Source organism: Triticum urartu, chromosome 2 (assembly GCF_003073215.2).
Source record: "Triticum urartu cultivar G1812 chromosome 2, Tu2.1, whole genome shotgun sequence".
NCBI classification, from domain to species: Eukaryota; Viridiplantae; Streptophyta; class Magnoliopsida; order Poales; family Poaceae; genus Triticum; species Triticum urartu.
Genome location: NC_053023.1, coordinates 339202492 through 339226034, shown reverse-complemented (window position 1 = coordinate 339226034; position 23543 = coordinate 339202492). Strand labels below are relative to the sequence as shown.

Genomic DNA, 23543 nt, shown 5'->3' with positions numbered 1-23543 from the left:
ATGAAGATGCAGAGATGTGATGTTCGAGATCTTCTTCTTCCCATCACCTGGATTCGTAGCGTCACTCTTTGCCCTTTTTGGTGTCTCGCTGCCAAAGGGGGAGAGAGTGTAGGGATTTGTGTTGTTGCCGTGCTTTGAGTCGTCTTGTGGTTTCTTGTGTGTTCTCTCGGTGTCTTTATTTGGTTTGCTTTGGTCTGACCTAAGTTCTAGACATATGGTGTGAGACATATGCTCCCTATCGCTACCTTTTTACTTATGTCTATTCAGAGTACTGTAGTTTATTATGAGATGCATGCTTGTCCTGTTTATTCTCTTCTCTCATATATCTTGTGCTTAGTATTGTTGGACTATAAAATATAGGGGGAGTGTTGATCCGAATGTGTGTGTCTTGCCATATCTAGGTGCACACATTCTGGGGGAGCCCATCTATATTTTGTAGTTCTTAGTTTTCTTCGTTTTATTTCTTTTCCTTGCGCAAATCCCTAGTTGTCATCAATCCACCAAAAAGGGGGAGATTGTTACGGCATATCTCTCTCAAGGTAGTTTTGGTGATTAATGACAACATGTTTGCGGACTAATCTTGTGCTTTGAATAATTCATAGATTCTCCCCTGGCACGAGACGCTTTCTTCCCCTTGGAGTGTATTTCAAGACGGTGTAGCTCTTTCGTCTCTTTCTCGGTGGACTAGTTGCGTAGAGGGCACCGTACTATCAAGAGGGGGTCCGCTGGGGTATTGCATGGGTGGAATCATCACGTACACATCAGCTTCTCACCCTTCGAGCTTTTCCATTCCATTGTAGAGTTCTCTCCTCTCTTCCTTGTCCTGTCTGGGTCCAAGCGGTAGTACCGCGCAACCCAGCGGTAGTACCGCTGAGGAGCCACAAGCGGCAGTACCGCTCCACAGCGGTAGTACCGCCTGTGGCTCCACAGCAGTAGTACCGCTGGGGTGCCTGGCACCTCTGCCTCGTCCTTAGCATCTTTGGAGAGATTCTCTCTCTCTCTTGCACCCCAGCGGTAGTACCGCACTACCAGCGGTAGTACGGCCGAAGGGTCACAAGCGGCAGTACCGCTCCACAGCGATAGTACCGCTCGTGACCCCGCTGTCGTAGTACCGCTGGGCAGTCTGGCTCCTACCACCTCGATTCGACAGGTCTTTTTCTCGTGTCGGGTTTTGCGGCACTAGTCGCGGTTGTAGAGGCGGTAGTACCGCCCCTACCACCGCGGTAGTACCGCAGTTGGGTCCTTTCCTACTAGTCTCCTCAGCGCGGCAGTGCCGCTGGCTAGCGCGGCAGTACCGCTGTCCTGGCGGTAGTACCGCCTCCTCTCAGCGGTAGTACCGCCCTGTGCGGGGCTGGTTGGTGGGGGGCAACGGTTGGATTGTTGCCCCCACTATAAAAGGGAGTCCCCTTCTTCTCTTTGACCTACCTCTTCCTCCCCCAAGCTCCATTTATTGCTCAAGCTCCATTAAATGCTCCAAGCTCCATTTTCGCCCGATCTATCTCTCTAGCCAATCAAACTTGTTGATTTGCTCGGGAGTGGTTGAGAAGGCCCCGATATAAACTTCCACCAAGGGATTTTCGATTCCCCCACTCATCCCTAGCGGATCTTGTTACTCTTGGGTGTTTGAGCACCCTAGACGGTTGAGGTCACCGCGGAGCCATAGTCCATTGTGGTGAAGCTTCGTGGTTGTGTTGGGAGCCTCCGATTAAGTTGTGGAGATTGCCCCAACCTTGTTTGTAAAGGTTCGGTCGCCGCCTTCAAGGGCACCAATAGTGGAATCACGGCATCTCGCATTGTGTGAGGGCGTGAGGAGAATACGGTGGCCCTAGTGGCTTCTTGGGGAGCATTGTGCCTCCACACCGCTCTAACGGAGACGTACTTCCCCTCAAAAGGAAGGAACTTCGGTAACACATCCTTGTCTTCACAGGATCCACTCTTGGTTATCTCTTACCTTTACTTGTGCAAGCCTTGTAGTGTTATTTCTCTCGCTTGCTTGTATGCTTGTTGGTATTGCATCATATAGGTTGTTCACCTAGTTGCACATCTAGTCAACCTACTTTGATGCAAAGTTTAATTTGGTAAAGAAAAGCTAAAAATTGGTAGTTGCCTATTCACCCCCCCTCTAGTCAACCATATCGATCCTTTCAGTAGGCATTGGCATCGTGTAACCTTTGCAGTCTTGCATTCCAAACTTCTTCAGGCAATCCTTGAGGTATTTCTCTTGAGATATGAAAATGTCGTTGCGTTGCTGTCGTATTTTAAGACCAAGGAAGAACTTCAGCTCTCCCATCATGGACATCTGATATTGCTCTTGCATCATATATCCAAACTCATCACTGTATTTCTGATTAGTGCAGCCGAAGATAATGTCATCCACATATATTTGGCACACAAACAGGTCACCATCATATGTCTTCGTGAAGAGCCTGGGATTTTGGGAACCAGGTTTGAAGCCTTTGCTCTTCAGGAAGTCCTTGAGTGTGTCATACCAAGCATGAGGGGCTTGTTTGAGGCCATACAGTGCCTTGTTGAGCTTGTAGACCATGTCAGGATGTTTTGGATCTTCAATCCATTTGATACAGAAGAATGTTATGATGATTTGCATAGGCCAGCAGTATGCGTATAGCTTCAAGCCTAGCCACGGGAGCAAATGTTTCATCGAAGTCAATTCCTTCAACTTGAGTGTATCCTTGAGCAATGAGACGAGCCTTGTTTCTGACAACTTGTCCATGCTCATCTTGCTTGTTGCGATATATCCATTTAGTGCCTATGATATTGTGTTTATGATGATAAGGACGCTTGACCAGTTCCCATACATTATTCAGCTCAAACTGTTGAAGCTCTTCTTGCATAGCTTGAATCCATTCAGGTTCCACGAAGGCTTCATCAACTTTCTTGGGTTCAGATATTGAGACGAATGCGAAGTGCCCACAGAAATTTGCTAGTTGTGTTGCCCTTGAACGAGTGAGTGGACCAGGTGTATTGATGCTATCAATTATTTTCTCAATCTGTACTTCATTTGCAACACGAGGATGAACAGGACGAAGATTTTTCTCTTGCTGATCATTGTCATCGTTAGAAGGATTGTCTTCAGGTTGATCAGGTGCAGAGATGATGAGTTCCTCTTCAGGCTGTTCTTCAGATGATATGATTTCTCCAGTTCCCATAAGCTTGATGGATTCACTGGATGGAACTTCATCTAGCACATTTGGCAGGTGCTCTCTTTGCGAGCCGTTAGTCTCATCGAACCGCACATCCATAGTTTCAACCACTTTATAGTGAAAGAGGTTGAAGACTCTGTAGGAGTGCGAATCCTTTCCGTAACCAAGCATAAAACCTTTATGTGCTTTCGGTGCAAATTTTGAAGTGTGATGTGGATCCTTGATCCACCACCTGACACCAAATACTCTGAAGTAACTGACATTTGGCTTCTTACTAGTGAGGAGTTCATAGGATGTTTTGTTCAGAAGCTTGTGAAGATAAACATGGTTGATGACATGGCATGCAGTATCAATGGCTTCAGGCCAGAACTTCCTTGGAGTCTTGTATTCATCGAGCATCGTCTGGGCCATCTCAATGAGTGTTCTGTTCTTGCGTTCCACGATGCCATTCTGCTGCGGTGTGTACGGAGCTGAGAACTCATGGGTGATGCCCAAGGTATCAAGATAAGTGTCGAGGCCGGTGTTCTTGAATTCAGTGCCATTGTCACTTCTGATGTGCTTGATCTTGACACCATAGTTGTTCATGGCTCGATTGGCGAAGCGTCTGAAGACATCCTGCACCCATGTATATCTTGAATAATCATCAACAATGATGAAGCCATAGAGACAAGCAGTAGTAGTAAGAGTTGAGTAGTGAGTGGGACCGAAGAGGTCCATGTGTAGCAGTTCGAAGGGTTGAGTCGTTGTCATGACTGTCTTCGAGGGATGCTTGGCCCTCGTCATCTTTCCTGCTTCGCAGGCACCGCATAAGTGATCCTTCTTGAACTTGACGCCCTCAATGCCTATGTCATGCTTCTTCTTTGCAAGAGTATGCAAGTTCCTCATGCCCGCATGCCCTAGCCTCCGATGCCAGAGCCAACATTCTGAAGCTTTTGCAAGAATACATACGGCAAGCTATGGCCCTGTTGAGAAATCTACCATGTACAAATCATCTTTCCGATACCCTTCAAAGACTAGAGACTTGTCAGATTCCATTAGAACAAGACAACGATATTTTCCAAACATCACAATCATATTCAAATCGCATAGCATTGAGACAAACATTAAGTTGAAACCAAGGGATTCAACAAGCATCACTTCATCCATGTGCTGATCCCTTAAGATTGCAACTCTACCTAGACCCAATACCTTGCTTTTGCCAGTATCAGCAAATGTGATGTGACTTTTGTCAGATGGACATAAGGTTGAGTCCATGAGAAGACTTCGCTTGCCAGTCATGTGATTAGTACATCCACTATCAATAATCCATTCTGAAGCAGCTGGTGTCATACCCTATAGTGTAGTTAGGGGGATAGGCTTCACGAAGAGAATTGTGAAGCATAAACATTTGACGAGCAAGTGGATTATGAAAGCTTAGATCGAGGATAGGACTGATAGGGCGAGTAGCAAGCGACTCAGGAACAAAAAACATAATAAGACCATTTGGGCATTTGATCTTGCGCCCTACAAGATGTTTAAGGTCCCCAGCAATAGCTTCAGACGCATTTGATTTTCGGCTGGAGACCCTTCCCTGCAAAAGAGAGTTAAGCTTTCTTAGCCACCCACATCTTCAAGGGTGGCTTCGAAGCAATGAGTCTAAGTGCAGCATCTGAGAACTTTGGCTTTCGAGCCCTAGCAAATAGTCTTGCAGGTGGACAATAGTACTCATAAGAATAAGCAGAGTAGTTCTTGGTCTTATGAACATGGCGGTTTGATGAAACACGCTCATATTCATAGGCCTGAGTATGGTTTCCCTGCAAAACATTTGCATTAGTGCGACTCAGGTGAGTCCTCTGTCTGTATGAAGCCTTTGGACCATATGAAGCATCTGGTCTGGGGTTTGTCTTCTTCACTTGTGGTGTCATGACGACATTCACAGGAAGATTTTCCAAACACTTTTTTGGCACCCAGACTTTCTTCATAGGTGGCCCATTCCTGTAGTTAGTACCAATATACCTGACAAACACTTCACCATTCTGATTCTTAAACAGTTTATAGTTTGCATCAAAGGATTCATCAATAACAATGGGATTAGCACAAGTGAAGCTAGATAGGGTGGATGGATCTGCTGAAGGTTCCTTTGCAGCAACCCATGTGGTTTTGGGGTACTGCTCGGGTTTCCAGTAAGAGCCATCAACATTCATTTTCCTTTCGAACCCAACACCCTCTTTCCTAGGGTTTCGGTTCAGGATCTGCCTTTTGAGGACATCACATAGTGTCTGATGCCCTTTGAGACTTTTGTACATCCCTGTTTCAAGCAATGTCTTCAACCTAGCATTTTCATCAGCAATAGCAGTGGCATCCTCAGCAGCGGGGTTAGTTACCACATCAACAGTTGAAGATATTGCAACAGTAGCGGCAGTAGAACATCCAGCAACAGAAGTAGCATTGTCACGCTCAATGCATTTAAGACATGGTGGTTCAAATCCTTCCTGAGCGGAACTGATCTGTTTGGCGCGAAGTGACTCGTTTTCCTTTTGAAGATCTTCATGAGACGCTCTCAATTTCTCAAGATCTTTCTTCCTTTGAAGATAATCATAGGAAAGCTTTTCATGAGTTGTTGAGAGTGTTTCATGACGACTTTCAAGTTCCTCATACTTAACATGAAGATTTTTTATGTCTTCAATTAAGGACTGAGATCGAGTCATTTCAGCGTCTAACAGGTCATCGCTTTTGTCTAACAGTTTTTGAATATGTTCTATAGCTTTCTGTTGTTCAGTTGCAATTTTAGCAAGTGTTTTGTAGCTGGGTTTGGAACCACAATCAGAGTCATCTTCACTGGATGTTTGATAGTGAGTAGTGCGTGAGTTTACCTTGGCACCGCGTGCCATGAAGCAGTAGGTGGGAGCGGAGTTGTCCTTGTCATTAGCATCGGCATCGGTGATGAAGTCATTGTCTTCAGTGTTGAAGATGGACTTGGCAACATAGGATGTAGCTAGACTTGCAACGCCAGAATCGGACTCCTCCTCAGACTCCACCTCCGCCTCCTCAGAAATAGACTCCTCCTCTGAATCCATTTCCTTGCCAACAAACGCACAAGCCTTGCCAGATGAGCTCTTCTTGTGTGATGAAGACTTTGAGGAAGACTTGGAAGAAGACTTTGAGTGTTTCTTCTTCTTCTTGTCGTCAGAATCATATTCCTTGCTCTTATTCTTCTTCTTCTTCTTGTTCTCATTGTCCCACTGCGGACACTCAGAGATGTAGTGACCAGGTTTCTTGCACTTGTGGCATGTTCTCTTCTTGTAGTCATGAGCAGAAGCTTCATCATTCCTTGAGCTGGATCATGAGGACTTTCTGAAGCCTTTCTTTTTGGTGAATTTTTGGAACTTCTTTACAAGCATAGCAAGCTCCTTTCCAATGTCTTCAGGATCATCAGAACTGCTGTCAGATTCTTCTTCAAATGAGGAGACAACTTTTGCCTTCAAGGCATGGGTTCGCCCATAGTTGGGACCGTAGATGTCTCTTTTCTCAGAAAGCTGAAACTCATGCGTGTTGAGCCTTTCAAGTATGTCAGACGGGTCGAGTTTCTTGAAGTCAGGGCGTTCTTGAATCATTAGGGCTAGGGTGTCAAACGAGCTGTCAAGTGATCTCAGGAGTGTCTTGACGACTTCATGCTTGGTAATCTCAGTAGCGGCCGAGAGCTTGAAGCTCATTTGTGATGTCAGTGAGTCGATCAAACGTGAGCTGAACATTCTCATTGTCGTTTCTCTTGAAGAGGTTGAAGAGGACACTGATTCTTTGTTCTCTCTGGGTTGAGACGCCTTCGTTGACCTTGGAGAGCCAGTCCCATACTAGCTTGGACATTTCCAGAGCACTCACACGGCCATAGTGTCCTTTGGTCAGATGACCACAGATGATATTCTTGGCAGTAGAATCTAGTTGAACGAACTTCTTGACATCAGCAGCGGTGACACCTTCACTAGCCTTGGGGACGCCATTCTTGATGACATAACAGAGGTCAACATCAATGGCTTCAAGATGCATGCGCATCTTATTCTTCCAGTAGGGATATTCAGTTCCATCGAAGACTGGGCACGTAGCGGGAACTTTGATTATCCCTGCAGTCGACATAGCTAAAACTCTAGGTGGTTAAACCGAATCACACAGAATAAGGGAGTACCTTGCTCTGATACCAATTGTGCTAGTGATCGACTAGAGGGGGGGGTGAATAGGCGATTTTTATGAAAGTCTTCAAAACATGGAAGTTTCGAAGACAAACGATAGAAATGAACCTATTAACATGCAGCGGAAGGTAGACTACACTAGCCAAGCCATAGTCAAGTATTCAATGAAGTGAAAGCACAAAGACTAATAGCAGCTAGGCAGTATGGATCAGGATGGAAGATAGTATGAAGCCAATCAGAATAAGCAGTCACACAGTGAAGACAAATAGATAATGCAAACAGGCAATGACTTCACAAGGACTAATATGCAAATAAAGAGATGTGAAGGATAGAACCAGTGGCTCGTTGAAGACAATGATTTGTTGGACCAGTTCCAGTTGCTGTGACAACTGTACGTTTGGTTAGGGAGGCTGAGATTCAACTCAGAGGACCGCGTCTTCACCTTATTCCCCTTGAGCTAAGGACACCCAGTCCTCGCCTAATTACTCTGGTAAGTCTTCAAGGTAGACTTCCAAACCTTCACAGACTTTGTTCATCGGCGATCCACAATGACTCTTGGATGCTCAGAACACGACGCCTGACCGGCTGGAGGATTCACAGTCCTCAAGTGTAATAAGTCTTCAGATCACACAGAGAGGAAGACTTCAGTGATGCCTAACACTCTTTGGCTCTGGGTGTTTAGGGCTTTGTCCTCGCAAGGATTTCTCTCTTAAAGGCTTCGAGGTGGGTTGCTCTCAAACGACAAAAGCCATGCACTAACTCTGAGCAGCCAACCAATTTATGGTATAGGGGTGGGCTATTTATATCCACTAGGCAACCCGACCTGATTTGTCCGAAATGACCCTGGGTCACTAAGGAACTGACACGTGTTCCAACGGTCAGATTTCAAACACACACGGCAACATTACTTGAGCTACAAGCAAAGCTGACTTATCCAGCTCTAGATAAGATTTGCTCTCATTGTCTTCGCTCGAAGACATAGGATTTTGGTTAAGCGTCACTTCAGTCATTATGACTAGTTCACTTGGACCCCACTTAATAGTACGGTGGTTCCTATGACTCAACAAAGAAGAAAAAGAACGACGAAACAACTAAGTCTTTGCGCTCCATAGTCTTCACGCGATGTCTTCTCTTGGCATAGTCTTCAATGTGAATGTCTTCACATACCACCTTTGACTTCAATGTCTTCATACATTTTTAGGGGTCATCTCCGGTAGGAAAACCGAATCAATGAGGGACTTCTACCTGTGTTATCCTGCAATTCTCACAAACACATTAGTCCCTCAACCAGGTTTGTCGTCAATACTCCAAAACCAACTAGGGGTGGCACTAGATGCACTTACAAGTGGAGGACCCCAGACCACTCAATGTACATATTGACAGAAACCCCTGCTACTAGTTGGATATGAAATAGGACTATTGCACTTACCACCTCAGCTTTCTTCATATCCAAACATTTTTACCCAGTAAATAAGCCTACCTCCAAATCTTCACAGCTCCTATAAAAACTAGTAGACCGCCCATGCGTTGCTACGGGCTACAATACAATGCATGTAAATGAATTAAACAAATGACTAAAGTTGTCTTCAAGGTCGAAGCTCATTTCTTCCTAGTATATTTGGGCATGTTTGGACATCAAATGGACAGCTGGTAGGCTCTCCAAATTCAGCTGTGTGGACAATAGCTGCAACATAGCTAACACTTTATTTGCAATCAACCACTCTCTTCCCATAACATCCTTTCTTCCTGTCATTGTAGACTAATTGTTGAGCTCCCTCCATAGTCACACATTTCCTCACACCGCCAACCCATCAACCACGTTGGGGGACACCCGAAGACAACCGTCCTTATTGTCTCCCTCTCGCTAGGAGGGACAAAGAGTGAGGCATAAACATACACATATGTAAGTTAATTCATTGTTTCATTAATTGATTACTTAATATGATGTCTTGTATCCTCTACATGGACAAAAAATACAACAAAAATATTATCTTCATTCTACAGAATGAAATTGAAAACTTGTGAACAACATCACAAATAAGTGTTGAAAAGTAAGAAAACATGAGGATCCTTAAATTGGTGATATGATTTACATGATACTAACTCCTTCCATATACATAGGTCCCCTATCAAAATACTGACAAAAAAGAGAAGTAATGCCCGTCTCATGGGCCTCGCATACTTGGACAGACGATGTAAATGAAATCCATATATTAGCTAAATTATAAGGTGCTTCCAATCAAAACAATACATTTATAAGGGAAGGGGCTACTACAACTTGTACAGTCCTGAGCCACCACGCTGCTAACACACTCATTCTCCAGTGTATGCAAGTCATCTCTTCCTCTCCCCATCACAAGTGACATGTTCAAACTCCAAAGTTGATGGATTGGATCCTTCAATGTGAAGACATCAAATTTTGAGCTCGAAGGTGCAACCTTGCATCCTTCACATGATGCAGTATATTGGCCAAGGTAGCATACTATCAAATTTAGATCCGATTATATTTATATAGCTCTCATAACATAGAGATTGACAAGATATGATGATTATCACTTGAGAATATATACCAGCAACAAAAACATCCACAAAATATAAACACATATCACTTTTAAAAAGGTAAAACTTTGAGACACAGCAAAACACTATATGCTTAAATGTAAAAAATGACAAAAGGAGAATAGGAATAAATATGAAGACGTGGAGTATTTGAACCCGAGCTCACATGCTCCTTGATGAACAGTAAAATCCGAAAACACGGTAAAAAATATAAAAAAATTGATTTTTTTTATAAAAAATTGTGTAAGTTTTAACTTCTTGCAAATGCTTTTGATGAAATGACATTCGTGTAGGTGTGGGAAAAAAATCAACGCTCCAAAAGATTTGTTCTCGGAAACATTTTGGAGCATCGATTTTTTTCTTTTTGTCCATACCTCCACCAATGTTATTTCATCACCAATATTTGCAGGAAGTTAAAACTTTCATAGATGTTTAAATCCAGATTTTTTTTGAATTCTTTAACTAATTTTTTGGATTTTACTGTTCATCAGGGAGATTGTGAACTCGGGATCAAAAGTGCACTTTCGTAAATATGAGTGGAATTAAATAGAGGTAAGAGCTAATAGCTTATGTACATCTGGAGAAGCCAATATTGTAAGTTTAGTGCAAGGAAGTTTCTGCGGAAAATGAAGTTATTTAGTAAAAATGATATCTTTTTACGTCGTGTCATCCAACCCCCTAACACTCATTATCATGGCTCATCCATATCTTTCAGTTTCAACAGAATAAAGTTACCGCTAATTAGAAGCTCGCCATCTTCCCTGAACATTGAATTGTAATTTCTAGATTGAAATACCTATGAGTTTGCCATTTCTTATGATAAATGTAAATTATTAATACTGAATGATAATTTTGTTCATAATTCTGCATTACGTTTCTAAACCAGAATTTTGCATACATACACAAAATAGTTATGTAAATTTTGTTAAGTGACAAAACATGGTAAATATGGAAGATGGTAGAACCTGAAGTACATGATTAGAGATAATTCAAGTGCTGAACTGATAGGAAGCAAAACTCACTGGTGGTCTAAGACTTCTCGTCACCAGGCACATCTCCTCTTCGCATGAACGGCCTCCGGCGTTGCCAAAGCAATAACCTCCAACTCATTGGCATCAAGCTCAACCACCTTGCCCATAACCTTCCCGCGGTGTGGTGCGAGTACGAATCAGTAGCGGAGCCATAAAATATCTATAAGGGAGGCCAAGTTCTACTAAAACAGGTTGGGGAGGGCCGAAGTGTTGAAAATTAGATTTTTAGCAGCAAATTAGTACTAATTTTGCCACTGTTCATAGCAAATTACATGCAAAATCATGGTGTTAGGGGGGGCCAGGGCCCCTGCTGGTCCCCCTGTCTCCGCCACTGGGTACGACCTAGTGAGACCAGCTTAGGACTTTGTACAACTAAAATCATTAAGTGGACAGTTGATCAAGCACAAACATAGACATGGAGAGAGAAGAATAAAAATTCTAATATATTCACCTCATTGTACCAATCATCGTCTTTGTATTGTCCGCAATGAACATTTGTTTCACCGGGAAGTGGACCCCCAAATCTATTGGCTTGTCTGTCATGAACCCTCGCCACAGATGGATTGCAAGCTATAAATTTAAATTTTCAGAAAGGAAATGTCATGAGACCATTGCCCATCAGATATTCATTGGACCACAGTGAACACATGAGAAACATCAAACTCACAATGGACTTGTGTGGTTGGTCCATGCATCCGTGGTGGGCTGCTTCTTGGGTCCTCTGATGATAACATTCCCAAACAACTCCTCTGCGTCCTCCGGCATGGTTGACCACATGCCCCTCTCAAGGTCCAGTATTAAGGTTGGCCTTCGGGTTGTGGGTACAAAAATCTATATTAATTGTTAAAAATGCAAAGAAATCATAAATATGATTCATGCATAGACACCTTGCTGGAGAGGACAATCTGACAGAGATGGAAAAGAGGTGTGAAGGAGGGATTCTCCTGGCCGTCATTTTCATTGCCAAGGGTGCTAGTATAGGGAGGATATGGAGGAGGTACTCGTGCTCACCGCAGTTGACCATCCCTGACCGGCCATGAATCATCTCCTCGTAGTGTGATGGAACTAACCATCCCCAACCGGCCATGAATCGTCCTCGTAGGTGATCGTCCGCGACCAGCCATGGATCATCCTCGTAGTGCGATGGAACTAACCATATACAAATGAATTGAAGTAGCTAAAAAATAAAACTAAATATATTTTTAAATAAATAATAATAAGTAAGAAGAATGGTGTCAAGGGAGGGAGGCTGGATCTAATGTGCAGCGGAGGACTGATCATTATGTATATACTTTGGCTGTGTTAAACAATAGAAATGTTTAAATGTGTGCAGCGGAGGACTGATATGTTGGGGAACGTAGTAATTTCAAAAAATTTCCTATGCACACGCAAGATCATGGTGATGCATAGCAACGAGGGGAGAGTGTGATCTACATACCTTGTAAATCGATCACGGAAGCGTTTGGTTGATGTAGTCGTACGTCTCCACGGCCCGACCGATCAAGCACCGAAACTACAGCACCTCCGAGTTCTAGCACACGTTCAGCTTGATGGCGATCCCCGGACTCTGATCCAGCAAAGTGTCGGGGAAGAGTTCCGTCAGCACGACAGCGTGGTGACGATCTTGATGCACTACTGTCGCAGGGCTTTGCCTAAGCACCGCTACAATATTATCGAGGACTATGGTGGAAGGGGGCGCCGCACACGGCTAAGAATATGATCACGTGGATCAACTTGTGTCTTTCTGGGGTGCCCCTGCCTCCGTATATAAAGGACTAAAGGGGGGGTGCGGCCGGCCTAGGAGAGGCGCGCCAGGAGAGTCCTACTCCCTCTGGGAGTAGGATTCCCCCCCCCCCAATCCTAGTTGGAATAGGATTCGCGGAGGGGGAAAAGAGAGAGGGTGGCCGGCCCCCTCTCCTTGTCCTATTCGGACCAAGGGAGGGGAGGGGCGCGCGGCCCACTTTGGGCAGCCCCTTCTCTTTTCCACTAAGGCCCACTATGGCCCATATAGCTCCCGGGGGGTTCCGGTAACCTCCCGGTTCTCCGGTAAAATCCCGATTTCACCCGGAACACTTCCGATATCCAAACATAGGCTTCCAATATATCAATCTTTATGTCTCGACCATTTCGAGACTCCTCGTCATGTCCGTGATCACATCCGGGACTCCGAACAAACTTCGGTACATCAACATGCATAAACTCATAATATAACTGTCATCGTAACCTTAAGCGTGCGGACCCTACGGGTTCGAGAACCATGTAGACATGACCGAGACAGGTCTCCGGTCAATAACCAATAGCGGGACCTGGATGCCCATATTGGCTCCTACATATTCTACGGAGATCTTTATCGGTCAGACCGCATAACAACATACGTTGTTCCCTTTGTCATCGGTATGTTACTTGCTCGAGATTCGATCGTCGATATCTCAATACCTAGTTCAATCTCGTTACCGGCAAGTCTCTTTACTCGTTCCGTAATACATCATCTCGCAACTAACTCATTAGTTGCAATGCTTGCAAGGCTTATGTGATGTACATTACCGAGAGGGCCCAGAGATACCTCTCCGACAATCGGAGTGACAAATCCTAATCTCGAAATACGCCAACCCAACATGTACCTTTGGAGACACTTGTAGAGCTCCTTTATAATCACCCAGTTATGTTGTGACGTTTGGTAGCACACAAAGTGTTCCTCCAGCAAACGGGAGTTGCATAATCTCATAGTCATAGGAACATGTATAAGTCATGAAGAAAGCAATAGCAACATACTAAACGATCGGGTGCTAAGCTAATGGAATGGGTCATGTCAATCACATCATTCTCCTAATGATGTGATCCCGTTAATCAAATAACAACTCTTTTGTTTATGGTTAGGAAACATAACCATCTTTGATTAACGAGCTAGTCAAGTAGAGGCATACTAGTGACACTTTGTTTGTCTATGTATTCACACAAGTATTATGTTTCCGGTTAATACAATTCTAGCATGAATAATAAACATTTATCATGATATAAGGAAATAAATAATAACTGAATTATTGCCTCTAGGGAATATTTCCTTCAGTCTCCCACTTGCACTAGAGTCAATAATCTAGTTCACATCGCCATGTGATTTAACAGCAATAGTTCACATCACCATGTGATTAACACCCATAGTTCACATCGATATGTGATCAACACCCAAAGGGTTTACTAGAGTCAGTAATCTAGTTCACATCGCTATGTGATTAACACCCAAAGAGTACTAAGGTGTGATTATGTTTTGCTTGTGAGATAATTTTAGTCAACGGGTCTGTCACATTCAGATCCGGAAGTATTTTGCAAATATTTATGTCAACAATGCTCTGCACGGAGCTACTCTAGATAATTGCTCCCACTTTCAATATGTATCTAGATTGAGATTTAGATTCATCTAGATTAGTGTCAAAACTTGCATCGGCGTAACCCTTTACGACGAACCTTTTTTCACTTCCATAATCGAGAAACATATCCTTATTCCACTAAGGATAATTTTGACCGCTGTCCAGTGATCTACTCCTAGATCACTATTGTACTCCCTTGCCAAACTCAGTGGTAGGGTATACAATAGATCTGGTACACAGCATGGCATACTTTATAGAACCTATGACCAAGGCATAGGGAATGACATTCATTCTCTTTCTATCTTCTGCCGTGGTCGGGCTTTGAGTCTTACTCAATTTCACACCTTGTAACATAGGCAAGAAACTCTTTCTTTGTCTGTTCCATTTTGAACTACTTCAAAATCTTGTTAAGGTATGTATTTATTGAAAAACCTTATCAAGCGTCTTGATCTATCTCTATAGATCTTGATGCTCAATATATAAGTAACTTCACCGAGGTCTTTCTTTGAAAAACTCCTTTCAAACACTCCTTTATGCTTTGCAGAATAATTCTACATTATTTTCGATCAACAATATGTCATTCACATATACTTATCAGAAATGTTGTAGTGCTCCCACTCACTTTCTTGTAAATACAGGCTTCACCGCAAGCCTGTATAAAACTATATGCTTTGATCAACTTATCAAAGCGTATATTCCAACTGCGAGATGCTTACACCAGTCCATAGATGGATCACTGGAGTTTGCATTTTTGTTAACACCTTTAGGATTGAAAAAAACTTCTGGTTGCATCATATACAACTCTTCTTTAAGAAATCCATTAAGGATTGCAGTTTTGTTATCCATTTGCCAGATTTCATAAAATGCAGCAATTGCTAACATGATTCGGACAGATTTCAGCATAGATACGAGTGAGAAACTCTCATCGTAGTCAACACCTTGAACTTGTCGAAAACCTTTTGTGACAATTCTAGCTTTGTAGATAGTAACACTACTATCAGCGTTCGTCTTCCTCTTGAAGATCCATTTATTCTCAATTGCTTGCCGATCATCGGGCAAGTCAACCAAAGTCCATACTTTGTTCTCATACATGGATCCCATCTCAGATTTCATGGCCTTAAGCCATTTTGCGGAATCTGGGCTCATCATCGGTTCCTCATAGTTCGCAAGTTCGTCATGGTCAAGTAACATGACCTCCAGAACAGGATCACCGAAACACTCTGGTGCGGATCTCACTCTGGTTTACCTGCGAGATTCGGTAATAACTTGATCTGAAGTTACATGATCATCATCATTAGCTTCCTCACTAATTGGTGTAGTAGTCACAGGAACAGATTTCTGTGATGAACTACTTTCCAATAAGGGAGAAGGTACAATTACCTTATCAAGTTTTTTTTTTACTTTCCTCCCATTCACTTCTTTCGAGAGAAACTCCTTTTCTAGTAAGTTTCCGAATTTAGCAACAAAAGTCTTGCCTTCGGATCTGTGATAGAAGGTGTATCCAATAGTTTCCTTTGGATATCCTATGAAGATTTACTTCTCCGATTTGGGTTCGAGCTTATCATGTTGAAACTTTTTCACATAAGCATCGCAGTCCCTAACTTTAAGAAATGACAGCTTAGGTTTCTTGCCAAACCATAGTTCATATGGTGTCGTCTCAACGGATTTAGATGGTGCCCTATTTAACGTGAATGCAACTGTCTCTAATACATAACCCCAAAACAATAGTGGTAGATCGGTAAGAGACATCATAGATTGCACTATATCCAATAAAGTACGGTTATGACGTTTGGACACACCATTATGCTGTGGTGTTCCATGTGGCATGAGTTTGTGAAATTATTCCACATTGTTTTAATTGAAGACCAAACTCGTAACTCAAATATTTGTCTCCGCGATCAGATCGTGGAAACTTTATTTTCTTGTCACAATGATTTTCCACTTCACTCTGAAATTCTTTGAACTTTTCAAATGTTTCAGACTTATGTTTCATCAAGTAGATATACCCATATCTGCTCAAATCATCTGTGAAGTTCAGAAAATAACGATACTTGCCGTGAGCCTTAACACTCATCGGACCGCATACATCAGTATGTATTATTTCCAATAAGTCAGTTGCTCGCTCCGGAGAACGGAGTCTTAGTCATCTTGCCCATGAGGCATGGTTCGCAAGCATCAAGTGATTCATAATCAAGTGATTCCAAAATCCCATCAGCATGGAGTTTCTTCATGCGCTTTACACCAATATGACCTAAACGGCAGTGCTACAAATAAGTTGCACTATCATTATTAACTTTGCATCTTTTGGTTTCAATATTATGATTATGTGTATCACTACGATCGAGATCCAACGAACTATTTTCATTGGGTGTGTAACCATATAAGGTTTTATTCATGTAAACAGAACAATAATTTATTCTCTTACTTAAATGAATAACCGTATTACAATAAACATGATCAAATCATATTCATGCTTAACGCAAACACCAAATAACACTTATTCAGGTTCAACACTAATCCCGAAAGTATAGGGAGTGTGCGATGATGATCATATCAATCTTGGAACCACTTCCAACACACATCGTCACTTTACCCTTAACTAGTCTCTGTTTATTCTGCAACTCCCGTTTCGAGTTACTACTCTTAGCAACTGAACCAGTATCAAATACCGAGGGGTTGCTACGAACACTAGTAAAATACACATCAATACATGTATATCAAATATACTTATGTTCACTTTGCCATCCTTCTTATCTGCCAATCACTTGGGGTAGTTCCGCTTCCAGTGACCAGTCCCTTTGCAGTAGAAACACTTAGTCTCAGGCTTAGGACCAGACTTGGGCTTCTTCACTTGAGCAGCAACTTGCTTGCTGTTCTTCTTGAAGTTCCCCTTCTTCCCTCTGCCCTTTTCTTGAAACTAGTGGTCTTGTCTACCATCAACACTTGATGTTTTTCTCGATTTCTACCTTCGTCAATTTCCGCATTACGAAGAGCTTGGGAATCGTTTTCGTTATCCCTTGCATATCATAGTTCATCACAAGTTCTACTAACTTGGTGATGGTGACTAGAGAATTCTGTCAATCACTATCTTATCTGGAAGATTAACTCCCACTTGATTCAAGCGATTGTTGTATTCAGACAATCTGGGCACATGCTCACTAGTTGAGCGATTCTCCTCCATCTTTTAGCTATAGAACTTGTTGGAGACTTTCATATCTCTCAACTCGGGTATTTGCTTGAAATATTAACTTCAACTCCTGGAACATCTCATATGCTCCATGACGTTCAAAACGTCTTTGAAGTCCCGATTCTAAGCCATTAAGCATGGTGCACTAAACTATCAAGTAGTCATCATATTGAGCTAGCCAAACGTTCATAACGTCTGCATCTGCTCCTGCAATAGGTCCGTCACCTAGCGGTGCATCAAGGACATAATTCTTCTGTGCAGCAATGAGGATAAACCTCAGATCACGGATCCAATCCGCATCATTGCTACTAACATATTTCAACACAATTTTCTCTAGGAACATATCAAAATAAACACAGGGAGGCAACAACGCGAGCTATTGATCTATAACATAATTTGCAAAATACTACCAGGACTAAGTTCATGATAAATTTAAGTTCAATTTAATCATATTACTTAAGAATTCCCACTTAGATAGACATCCCTCTAATCCTCTAAGTGATTACGTGATCCAAATCAACTAAACCATGTCCGATCATCACGTGAGATGGAGTAGTTTCATTGGTGAACATCGCTATGTTGATCATATCTACTATCTGATTCACGCTTGACCTTTCGGTCTCCGTGTTCCGAGGCCATATCTGTATATGCTTGGCTCGTCAAGTATAACCTGAGTATTCCGCGTGTGCAACTGTTTTGCACCCATTGTATTTGAACATAGAGCCTATCACACCCGATCATCACGTGGTGTCTCAGCACGAAGAACTTTCGCAACGGTGCATACTCAGGGAGAACACTTCTTGATAATTAGTGAGAGATCATCTTATAATGCTACCGTCAATCAAAGCAAGATAAGATGCATAAAAGATAAACATCACATGCAATCAATATAAGTGATATGATATGGCCATCATCATCTTGTGCTTGTGATCTCCATCTCCGAAGCACCGTCGTGATCACCATCATCACCGGCGCGACACCTTGATCTCCATCGTAGCATCATTGTCGTCTCGCCAAGCTTGTGCTTCCACGACTATCGCTACCGCTTAGTGATAAAGTAAAGCATTACAGCGCGATTGCATTGCATACAATAAAGCGACAACCATATGGCTCCTGCCAGTTGCCGATAACTCGGTTACAAAACATGATCATCTCATACAATAAAATTCAGCATCATGTCTTGACCATATCACATCACAACATGCCCTGCAAAAACAAGTTAGACGTCCTCTACTTTGTTGTTGCAAGTTTTACGTGGCTGCTACGGGCTTAAGCAAGAACCAATCTTACCTACGCATCAAAACCACAACGATAGTTTGTCAAGTTGGTGCTGTTTTAACCTTCGCAAGGACCGGGCGTAGTCACACTTGGTTCAACTAAAGTTGGAGAAACTATCACCCGCAAGCCACCTATGTGCAGAGCACGTCGGGAGAACCGGTCTCGCATAAGCGTACGCGCAATGTCGGTCTGGGCCGCTTCGTCCAACAATACCGCCGAACCAAAGTATGACATGCTGGTAAGCAGTATGACCTATATCGCCCACAACTCACTTGTGTTCTACTCGTGCATATAACATCAACATATAAAACCTAGGCTCGGATGCCACTGTTGGGGAACGTAGTAATTTCAAAAAAATTCCTACGCACACGCAAGATCATGGTGATGCATAGCAATGAGGGGAGAGTGTGATCTACATACCTTGTAGATCGACAACGGAAGCGTTTGGTTGATGTAGTCGTACGTCTCCACGGCCCGACCGATCAAGCACCGAAACTACGGCACCTCCGAGTTCTAGCACACGTTCAGCTTGATGACGATCCCCGGACTCCGATCCAGCAAAGTGTCGGGGAAGAGTTCCGTCAGCACGACGGCGTGGTGACAATCTTGATGCACTACTGTCGCAGGGCTTCGCCTAAGCACCGCTACAATATTATCGAGGACTATGGTGGAAGGGGGCGCCGCACACAGCTAAGAATATGATCACGTGGATCAACTTGTGTCTTTCTGGGGTGCCCCTGCCTCCGTATATAAAGGACTAAAGGGGGGGTGCGGCCGGCCTAGGAGAGGCGCGCCAGGAGAGTCCTACTCCCTCTGGGAGTAGGATTCCCCCCCAATCCTAGTTGGAATAGGATTCGCGGAGGGGGGAAAAGAGAGAGGGTGGCCGGCCCCCTCTCCTTGTCCTATTCGGACCAAGGGAGGGGAGGGGCGCGCGGCCCACTTTGGGCAGCCCCTTCTCTTTTCCACTAAGGCCCACTATGGCCCATATAGCTCCCGGGGGGTTCCGGTAACCTCCCGGTTCTCCGGTAAAATCCCGATTTCACCCGGAACACTTCCGATATCCAAACATAGGCTTCCAATATATCAATCTTTATGTCTCGACCATTTCGAGACTCCTCGTCATGTCCGTGATCACATCCGGGACTCCGAACAAACTTCGGTACATCAAAATGCATAAACTCATAATATAACTGTCATCGTAACCTTAAGCATGCGGACCCTACGGGTTCGAGAACCATGTAGACATGACCGAGACAGGTCTCCGGTCATTAACCAATAGCGGGACCTGGATGCCCATATTGGCTCCTACATATTCTACGAAGATCTTTATCGGTCAGACCGCATAACAACATATGTTGTTCCCTTTGTCATCGGTATGTTACTTGCCCGAGATTCGATCGTCGGTATCTCAATACCTAGTTCAATCTCGTTATCGGCAAGTCTCTTTACTCGTTCCGTAATACATCATCTCGCAACTAACTCATTAGTTGCAATGCTTGCAAGGCTTATGTGATGTACATTACCAAGAGGGCCCAGAGATACCTCTCCGATAATCGGAGTGACAAATCCTAATCTCGAAATACGCCAACCCAACATGTACCTTTGGAGACACCTGTAGAGCTCCTTTATAATCACCCAGTTACGTTGTGACGTTTGGTAGCACACGAAGTGTTCCTCCGGCAAACGGGAGTTGCATAATCTCATAGTCATAGGAACATGTATAAGTCATGAAGAAAGCAATAGCAACATACTAAACGATCGGGTGCTAAGCTAATGGAATGGGTCATGTAAATCACATCATTCTCCTAATGATGTGATCCCGTTAATCAAATAACAACTCTTTTGTTTATGGTTAGGAAACATAACCATCTTTGATTAACGAGCTAGTCAAGTAGAGGCATACTAGTGACACTTTGTTTGTCTATGTATTCACACAAGTATTATGTTTCCGGTTAATACAATTCTAGCATGAATAATAAACATTTATCATGATATAAGGAAATAAATAATAACTTTATTATTGCCTCTAGGGCATATTTCCTTCATGATCATTATGTATATACTTTGGTTGTGTTAAACAGTAGAAATGTTTAAATGTTTGACCAATTTTTGCCGTGTTAAACAGTACATAAATATGACGTATGAGCATGTGCGGCGGACTGCTCACTATGTATATATTTTGGCTGTTCAACATTGAGAAGATGACACTGATCCAAAATAATTATATCAATTTAGCATCATTTGTTCAGATGATGCGGAAATATTGTGAGTATAGATATAAGGCAAATATGACATATAGTACACTAAATGACGCCTTGAATTTCCTAAAAGTCTGTTGGCCAACTAATCAACAACAAAATTCTAAAATCAACCAAGAATTCTACCCTGCACGCAAATCTTCAATTGACCAAATGATATATATCAAGATGATAATAATGTACCATGATGCAAAAAAAGATGGAACCAATATGCTACAGGAAGTTACTGAAACAACAAAGCAAACATGAATTATATCACCTAGAGTGGTCATCAATAGTGGCAGCAGCTTTTCCTTCAGCGCACTTGGTAATATAGCTGGCAATCTAGACACTCCATGATTAGTTTCCAAATCCATAATTTCAATGAGAGAAAACAAGAATGGAAGCTACAAAATGTATCCATATCTACCTATGGGCAGGCTCACGGGTACTGCAGATTGTGTCAAAAAATCATACTCTCTCCCTGTATTAATTAGTATGTTATTTCTATAAGCAAATTAGGCAGCGGTAGTGCCTCAATAAGAATAATTATGCCACTCAAAAATAATAAGAAGAATCACTATACAGGACACAATGGCATACATGGCAACATGAAAATCACGGCTCACAAGATTGAGAGATATACATACCAAGAAAAAGACAAAGAAAAGCTGAAGAACCGCACCTGCATTAGTGCATGGTCCCGAGCACGACACAGATAGATGAATGCCCTTGAGGTCGGTGTAGAGCGAGAATCCTACCAGGCTAGAGGCATGCTCCAAATCAGGGATGCATGCGTGCATACTGACACCTCCACAAGCTTGTCCGTGCAACCGCAGCTTCATTCGCTCTCGCAACTGCTCGGGTCGACGCAGGTAGGAACATAGTACCACTTGCAACTCTAAGAGCATATCAGATCAATAGTTAGTTTCATCTTATCGCAAAATTCTAAACTAATAAGTGCCTACACATCTCTCCATCTCCATAAACAAATCACATCATAGGAACATATCATCTAGTATGAAACTTCAGACAGGGAAATAGATTGAAATTAAATTCCAATCTGGGTGGCTGCCGCCTCTGAGATATCCACCCTTACAAACGACCAATCCTCTGATTTTTGTTGTTGCAAACTGCACTAAAGAGCTTTTTGAATCACATGGTCGATCAAAAGGCCCTGGAAAAAATCCCAAACAATATCAATAGATTGATGTGCAGACGTGAACATAGTTGAAGGGGCGGGGGAAGACGAACCAGCGGTAGTCTTCTCTTTTTGATCATTTGCGTAGCCACCTTCTTGACTTCATCTTCTGTGAGCATCCCATCAATGTTCATGTTCCACCTGTTAATGTGAGACACCCAAAGGAAAATTTTCATCAGTATGTTAGATTGACTTAAACTGAACATAGCTTAGTCCAAGATGTGATCAGTAATCTCCGGCTCAATGTTCCTCTGCCTCGACATATCCCAAACAACTTGTCAGCAAACTCCTTGGAGTTCTCCATGCCTTGGATCTGAGAAGCATGCCCATTAGAAAGTTTAACAATTAAATGGCACTGCAAAAGTAATTAGAAAGTCTAACACATTTGCACAATTATTGTATCATGAAACCTGTAAAAACTCAGTTACTGGACGAGCATACAAACTGAAAATCCTACTGTTTTATACAATCTTCACATTCCATTCATCAAGCAGATTGATAGAGGCTAAGGTGTCCCGATGTTTCAATGAGATGGTGGCTATCATTTTCTGTGGGAGTCGACCTTGACGATCCGACTACGAACGTGCGAGACGTCGCGCCTTAGCAATCGCTAAACCAACTTCCGAGGGTTATTGACCACGCCGGAGCACGATCAACCTGACCACGAGGGTCTGTTTCCTGCGAGCAAACGAAGAACAAGCAAGAAACTGAGATTGCAATCGGGATATTGCGAATATAAGATGAAAGCTTTATTGATCAAGGTGGGGTTCTGTGACGTCTTGGTCTGGTCGTTGGACACAAACGAAGTACGCGAAGTTGCAGCTATGGAGAACTTTTAATCTAAACAAAACCCAAAGTCTAAACGACGCCCTAAGGGCTGTATATATGGAGGAAGAGGGGGGAATTTCGTGGACCTTGAGGGTGGGGTCCGAAACTAACCCTAACTCTTGTTTCCCCACACATACGGACTCTAAAAATAGCCTATACTTAAGTATTTCGAAATTACATGGGCCTGGCCCATTAATAAGGTGACGCAGCACCTAGAATAGCCTATGGACGAATATTATGAAGTGGCATCTTGTATATTTCGTCCAAGGCTTCATGCACTCCTTATGGCGGCTTCAAAGTCCTGAAATCATCACTTGTAACTCCGTTCTTGATCCCCTTGCGCATGCCATCAACTCCATGCGTGTTCTTGCTCCAATGTTCATCCTTCTCCAAGCTAGGCCCTTCATTTGTAAGCAAAACAAATGTATCCAATTTAGGCAGCATCATAATCTCATGAACATTAGAATCATTACTAAGAAACGAAAGTACCTGGTAATTTAATTGGCGTGCGCGAGCTCTAGTAATTGGTCCAG

General features: G+C 42.9%; 1 long non-coding RNA gene across 1 annotated transcript; it reads right to left on the bottom strand.

Annotated features, from left to right (window-relative positions):
- Positions 1-11131: 11131 nt before the first annotated feature.
- On the bottom strand, positions 11132-11857 carry LOC125541528. The gene is made up of 2 exons (XR_007297568.1): positions 11582-11857; positions 11132-11484 (listed from the first exon to the last, which is right to left on the bottom strand). It is a non-coding gene; the product is annotated as an uncharacterized LOC125541528 (long non-coding RNA).
- Positions 11858-23543: the final 11686 nt, after the last annotated feature.